The following is a 7,774-nucleotide window of genomic DNA, read 5'->3' as shown; positions in this document are numbered from 1 at the left end:
CTGGACTCACCGGCCCCGACTGGGAGGAAGCGGCCAACAAACATGCCCGACCCTGCGGTAAGCTCGTCTACCAAGAACCTTTTAAGACATGTCTGTGGCCTGGAGCCTACGTCCCCTGAAGGAGGCTTGGACACGGTTCGGGAATGATAAAATGTCAACAACAACAAAATGACAGAACTCTAAAGTATTGTTTTATATGCGTCCAAACTTCATCCCATCTTGCTGACAGGCATGAGCGAGTGGCGCTTCTGGGGTGCCGATATGTCTGTGAAGTCTGCTCTGGGGGACTCCACATGACTAAAAAATTACCGACCGATTTCAAACTTGCAACTGTCAGAATATTCACCACAGAAAAAAAAACTAGCGTCCGTCGAGAAGTTCTGACCTCTGAAAGCCACCTTTGAAGGTCAAACGCGGGCTGAAAGGACACGGGCAAGTTTGGCGGACGCCAATTCTTTCTGGCCTGAATTTAACATTGAAGATTGGCCTTGACAGGTCATGATTTTTTGACGGACGCTATTTTTTTGTGATGAGTATTCTGATCTTTGCAGGTTAAAAATTGGTCGGTGCTTTTTGGGTGATATTGGGCTCCCTGTCCCTTTAGGCTGAACTTGACCTTGTAGGATATGATGACCTTGAAAGGTCAGGACTTTTTGACGGACGCTGTTTTTTGTGTTGAATATTCCGCTTTTGTAGGTTTAAAATCTGCCGGTAATTTTTGGGTAGCATTGAGTTCCCGTCATTGAACCCTGCGTTTGACATAGAAAGGTGACCTTGAAAAGTCAAGACTTTTTGGCGCACACTTGCCCTTGCGTTTGTGAATATTTTGATGCTTGCAGCCTTGAAATCGGCCGGTAATGTTTTGTGATATCGAATTCCCTGTCCTTTGGACCAGCTTTGCATCTTAAAGGTCACATGATATTGCAAAATGAAGGTCATTCTCGATGTTCTCGGTTCATAAGTCACCTAGACACAATTCAGAGAAGTCGGAACTCGTCGCTGAACAACTCGCTAATTGAATGAGTATGTGACCTTTTGCTTAGAAACGGCTGTCTAGGGTCTGGAAGCACTTTGGAGACTTATCTGGAAGTTGTCCTTTTTTACCTTTCTTAATTCGGAGGCCATGACCTAGGAACCTGAAACTTTGATCTACGTGGGTTCACGTAAAGGTTCATATACCCTGTACGTGTGGTGTTTCTAGCTTTCTTAGTTCCCGAGACCTTAGGGGGGTCAACTTGACCCCCTACCCGAGTAAAGGGTATCTAGCCGGCCACCTGAGCACGTGTTAAAGTTGGATGCATCGGTCAAGTAAGACGTGTAAAACGAATGACTTGCACTGAGTCTTAATAGTCTTAATAGTCTAAGTCTTAGAGAGACTTAATCTTGATTTGATGTCACACATGAGGTCGCTTGATTTGGTTTTCTCAAAACGAAAGTATGTTGGGTGTCGTTACAGCTCGGAGAGTCTATGCACTTGAATTCTCACCGTGGGGGTGTCACCAAATGCAGCCGGTTTAAACTTTTCCGACGTTTTGCTAAAACAAGGGCTAGAAGGGCGCTTGATGAGCGATTAAGCTTTAAAGATTACATAAATAAAGTTGTTTGGGGCCTGGCGGCTAAAGAGAGATCATTGGTTTCTACCAAGGGGGCACACATAGGAGTCGTACGTAAAGCTCCAGGTACCGACTGCAGTGCAGTGTTTTGGGAATCATCAATACGCTCTTGTTTACAGCGACCGAAGTTTGTTTATATACACGATTTATATTCCGTTGTCGATCGAAATAAACGTCTGAACCGCATATTGGAACTTAAAACGGCACATTTTCTCAGGTATCGCTTTAAGTAGCGCTCTGCAGCACCGTGTTTAGGGGTTAAGTTATTCTGTATCGCATGCCCCTCGCAGTTTGGTGTTACCTGGGGTGACCGCCGCCTCCCAGCATGCGGTGACTGCAATGCCGGGCGTTGGTTTACGGCGATGCCGCCGCCTCCCAGCATACGGTGACTGCAATGCCGGGCGTTCGTTTGCGGCGATGCCACCACCTCCCAGCATACGGTCGTTGGCTTACGGCGATGCCGCCGCCTCCCAGCATACGATGGCTGCAATGCCGGGCGCTGGTTTACGGCGATGCCGCCACATCCCAGCATACGGTGGCTGCAATGCCGGGCGTTGGTTTACGGCGATATTACAGTCTGCTCGCGCCTCACCAGCTTAGGTTTTTGCGGGAGAAAACGTTTGCAATGACGCGTACTTTTTGGGCTCCAGTACCAAGGCATTCCTTCGTCTCACTTGGTTTTGCTACTGATGACACATCTCGGTGTGGACGCTCTTGGCGGACGTACGGCTTCAAGGTATTAATTAAAGGGGAGCGTGCCACGTTTATTGTGCGTTTCACTTAGTGTACGATAGATCGGACTTCCTCAAAATTATCTGAATAGCTCCGAATTTGAATTTGAAATAACCGCTTCTGGGGGGAGCTTTTCTTGGATGCTCTTTTCACACTATGAAAGTCAAACATTTCAGTTAGCTTTATTCCAACGGGCTTATTATGCAATATTTGCAACGCACTAATTTGTCCAATTGTTTGTCTAATAAACAACTTCTATTTATTCCATTTGACACCTACCACCATGGCTCCTTCCGAAGTGCACTTTGCCTTTGCGAAGCTGAGCATCACATGGTCTATAGTGACGCACTGGTTTAAACTCCAACCAATGCGATTCTCAGTAGCTGGCCCGTGCTGCCTGCTGCCCGACGCACAAACGTTCATTTGTACTGGTGTCATTCACACCGGAAGCGGTGTCACTTTTGAGCCAACAGGCTTAAAGCGGCCTAAGTAATGCATCTTGATCGTGCTGCAATGACACTACCCGGTGCTATTAATATACGCAAATGATGCTGAGGTTTCACGAGGGTATGTTTTTGACATATGGCCCAAAGGTGGGGCAGTCGCTTTAAACTGGTGAAGAGCGTTATGTCTTGTTCCTCTCATATCCAAAAAGAAAAGTAGCGCTTTCAGAAACGAAGTGAAGGCAAGGCACAACGTAGTAGTAGTGACCGGTTTAAAGGGAATTGTTTCCCATTTGCGTGTGGTTTTGAACTTAGAGAGTCATTTTCAAGATCATTCCATGCGATTTACAGTCACGTTTTCTTTTCAGACACCAAGCTCTCTTGTTTGTGATCTCGACGCGCGCGATCTCGCGCAGCTTACTTACGCCCGCGAAGACGTGCAGTCTATTTCGGAGAGACTATTTCAAGATTACGCAGCTGTCGCACAGCCAGAGCCTTGGCAGGAGTGGGGGCACAGGGTTGACAAAGAGCCCGCTGATGGGGAAGACCCCCCCCAAAAAAAAAATCGTCATATATGGCACATTTCTTACTGAGGGCATGCTTTTCATTTATGGTCTACCTTTCCCTGTATAACTTGAACAGAAGCCAAAAGCTACCGCGAGATAAATTCTGACTGAAATTTATACTTCATAAACTGAAAAATATGCGTTAAACAAATGCATGAAATGCATCGCCGGTGTTCCCCATTTTACAATGGTCCAGTCGACTCCTTCTAAACCGATAGAAGTTAAGAAGGAGCTATGAAGCTTCGTCATAACTTCGTTATGTGCGTAGTTTTGAACATGCGCGCTAGCAGATCTTAGAAACATAAACCTCGACGCCAAGCGTTGCAGTCTCCCAGCCCATGTCGGCTCTACAACCGTGGTCCTGTGGCTAATATTAAGCCGTCGCCAACGGGCAGACGAAAGTTGTGATGCATCTGAAAAACGTACCTCTGAAAGATTTGGGACATTAAATCGCACTTTTAGAAGGTCGCCCAGGCGCATATTTCGCTGTGCGATTTCTTAGATTGGTGTTAATAACGCATTGGCATTTACAGCATCGTGAAGTGACGCTGGCTTGGATCTCGCGGTAGAACTGATAGGGTCATCTCCAGTTTTTTCGTGTTCCTGTAACTGTTTATCTGTTTTGAGAACAACCTAAAAGTTTAAAAAACGTCCAGTCTTTTCTTTGAACGGAGCGAATTAATTTCAAAACGCATTCGGAACTACAATTTTAATACGGTCGTTCTCGCGCGGGACGCGTGGCGTTACAGTGGCAAACGCCGTTTGGTTTTCCGCAAACTGTAACCCAGACCATCGCTGTCCTTGCTTACGAGATTTGGGGCGAGCAGGCTCAAACATTTCGACGTAGGTTGCTCCACTAATCGATGCTGCAAAAGAATGAACGCTCTTAGGCAAACATGGGATGACAAGGTTCGTTTTTAAACTTATGTCGACCCACTCTCTTCAACACTGCTGCGAACCATTATTTCCAGGCAAGGGGTCTTTTGAGTAGAACACAAAGAGGGAACATTTTTGTTCCCGGTCAGGAGCTGAAGGGCCGTCCCACCGCGGGGTGTCTTCCGCCTTCCACTCTGACGACACGGTGCGGGTCCCCTGGTCGATCCGGAGACCCTTAAAGGGATGCATCACATCACATGGGCCCCTTTCTTACGCGGAAAGGTCTCGGACTTCGGTATAACGGGCTCATGCTGGAACTGGGCTGGGGGGCCCGCCGTCCAGCATTGTGGGCCTCGACTGGCATAGGACCCTTCCATTGTCTCAACGTGAACACTCATCATAAGCCTTAATATATTCTTTTTGTCAGAGGGCCTCGTCCAACGCAAGAGGACCCGTCGTCCGTCTATGTTGACCAAATGCTCACCTGTTCGACTTGAGACTTGACCGGCATAACACACCTTGTGAGGCACTGGGCCCCTGATCGATGCAGAAGCCCGGCATTGTTGCAGGGGGCTCTGTCAATGCAAACCACCGACCTGGCCTTTTCCTGCTAGGGAAATGGGCGCCCAAAGTTCTGACTGACAGGGAGCTTACTGTTCGGCCAACCGAGACACCGGCATTGTCTCACGGGCCTTCAAACGGTGCAAAGAACCTCTGGCTGATATTTTAGGTCACGGCTCTTCGGGCCTTAATTCCTTACCTGACCTAGACCCAACCCTTCGGGCCTTCATGTCCTCCAACTGAGCCCTTGATCGTTGGTTCCGCTGGGCCCCCGGGGCCCTGTTCGTACCTCATCGAACAGCGCCCCTGGTGGGCTCGGGGCCCCTTGCAAACACAGGACCCTCTTTTAGGCACTGCGGTCCCCTGATAGATATACGGGCCCCGACCAATGTAAATCGCTGGCCCCGGCTTTGTATCTGACTGGGGCGTTGACCCCCGGCCCATGTGGACACGGAGCTGACTATACGCTGCTGATGGTGCCTGACCGACATATGGGCCCATATCAATACGGGGTCCTCGATAGGCGCAAAGGGCCGTCTGACTGTCACTTGAAAGCCGTCCCTGCAGGCTGGAGCCCCTGAATTAAACTCGACCAGCACTTCGTGCCATTAAGTCCCCCAATTGGGCCCTTGATCGCCGGTCCCGGTGAGCCCTCCATGCTCTTCAAGCCTCCTCAAACACTGCCCCCGGATGACTCGGGCTCCTTGCCAACACAGGACCCCCGCTGAGGCACTGTGGGACCCCTGACAGACGCTGGGGTCCCGAACAATGTACATCGCTGGCTCCTGCTTTGTTCCTGCTTGGGAATGGGCTACCAAGCCATGCCGACACGGTGCCGACTATACTTAATTGGTGGTGTCTGACCGACATATAAGCCCTTATCGACTCAGGGGACCCTGATTAGCGCACATGGCCGTCTGGATGACATTAACGTTTCTGGCCCGCATGGCCGTGCCCTTCGAAACAATCTCCGGTTGTATTGCTCTTGGGCCCTTAAAACCCTCAAATCAGGCTTCAATCGTAGATTCCGAGGGGCCCTTCGGGACCCTCGGAACCTAAGTGGAGATGCACGTGCCCGCTGTTCCCCTCCTGCCGGCGCTGCTGGCAGCAATCAAGGGGAATACAAAAAATGGTCGAGTCGCTCATATCTGGCGTTCGTGACCATGATTTCCAGAGATAACGGCGGTCAATTAGCTCTCAATCATTGTTGTGCGAGGTACGATTGCGTAATTAATAAAACCTGGACGCATTGAGTCTCGTCGTATATAATGCTTGCTTCAATATCTTCAAAGTTGGACCGTTCCCTTCAACGTAACGTAACGTTCTAGATTGGCGCAATTTTAAGATGCGATGGCAAGAGGATGTCATCAAAGGATAATGTAAAACACATGACGCCAATTTCATAGTCTTCTAGGTTTCTTCCATGCATCTTTTCACCCGGGATTTGAGGGCCTTTGTTTGATGTGACATCAAAGCGCCCATTCGGCGTCATCTCAAAACGTTCAAGACGTCCTTTGCAAAACAGGACGTACCTTCATGTGATTAGAATGTACAAGGTTGTCATGTAAACGTCATTTCGTCAAATGTCAAACGACAGACCGGCCAATAATAACTACGCCCGACACTGATTGGCCCACTTTCACTTTTTAAGAAAAACCCAGTACTGGCGACTGTTATATGCAGCTTTGCAACGATTGTAAGCGGTGGTGGTATAGTGGTGAGCATAGCTGCCTTCCAAGCAGTTGACCCGGGTTCGATTCCCGGCCATCGCATGCCTGGTTTTGATCCGAGAGGAGGTATCCAGTCTCACACCATGCACGAGCACAGCTCGAAGCCCAGCACACTGCTCACCCGTCAATGGTCACCGCGCGAGCGGTGAGAGGGAGGCGAATGGTTAACACACCATCAACCACCCTAGTCTTTGGTGTTCTGGATATCGCCCATGTCGTTAGTCAAAATTATCCCACCACAATTCTTTCTTGCAACTAACACACTCCGTACACATTCCTTCCGACCGGAATGTGGCTGTTCCTCGCACTCGGTAACGGGAGAGGAGGACTCGACGCCGGGACAAGGCGTCGTCGAGGGACCTCCCCCGAAATGGCCATATATGGCCATATATATGTGGCGAAACCGAAATGGCCATATATATGTGCGGCATTCATAAGGGGTCAAGATATAGCTTCACTTAAGTTTTCCTTAAGTGGCACGTGTGTTTACCGCATAATCATGACTATTTTGGTATTAGACTGGCAATTCAGTTGCAAAACACGATTAGCGACAGTGACAGTCATCAGTCGTTCCATATCCATCAAATCGGGACCGCTGAATACGTCACTGAATTCTGATGAATTCTCAATGCTGATTGCGAGATCTAATGGGATCCTGGCTACAAGCCATCCAAACCTACTACAGATGTTCAACCTTTCGCTAGATCAAGTAACCGTGCGTTCGATATTGTTGACGATGACCTGTCTCATCTCAAGTATGAAGGCAGTGTTGAGATCCTGAAATGTCACTAGTTTGTGTACGTGGACGTGGTCCCTTGAGATAATCCCACCGCATGTAGTCCAGGGGCGACAAGCTGGGCCAGTGAGAAGCCCACTATACGGCTGACGTGGCCTTCCAAGAAACTACCCCGCCAACCAGTCTAGTAAGACTCGTAGCGTGTGCGGTGTCTCCCTGTCCTGTTGGAGCCATCTTTGTCCTGATCGATCCCATAAAGTTGTCCCATGACCCCCAAAAGGGTATCAGAGCGGTAGCGATGTAGTGCCCCGAGGTGGTATTGACGGGTTCTCGTTCACCGCTAAGAATAATATTGTGCGGAGCCAAGACTGACGAGTGTGAAATCACGAATGATTAGCCTTGTTTTTTATCATGTTTTTCATTGCGGGCAACGAAATCCCACCACACTCCTGATTGCAAGAGTAATACAGTTGTCCCGCATTGTCAGGGATCTTGGATGCTGCGATAGATTAACCGA

At 49.0% G+C, this 7,774-nt stretch overlaps 1 non-coding gene across 1 annotated transcript; it reads left to right on the top strand.

Annotated features, from left to right (window-relative positions):
• Nucleotides 1-6,491: 6,491 nt before the first annotated feature.
• Nucleotides 6,492-6,563, top strand: TRNAG-UCC (transfer RNA glycine (anticodon UCC)). The gene has a single exon. It is a non-coding gene; the product is annotated as a tRNA-Gly (tRNA).
• Nucleotides 6,564-7,774: the final 1,211 nt, after the last annotated feature.

This window comes from Pollicipes pollicipes, unplaced genomic scaffold, assembly GCF_011947565.3.
Source record: "Pollicipes pollicipes isolate AB1234 unplaced genomic scaffold, Ppol_2.1 Scaffold_6686;HRSCAF=7923_pilon_pilon_pilon, whole genome shotgun sequence".
NCBI classification, from domain to species: domain Eukaryota; kingdom Metazoa; phylum Arthropoda; class Thecostraca; order Pollicipedomorpha; family Pollicipedidae; genus Pollicipes; species Pollicipes pollicipes.
The sequence above is the reverse complement of the archived record's forward strand: the minus strand, read 5'-3'. Positions and strand labels throughout refer to the sequence as shown.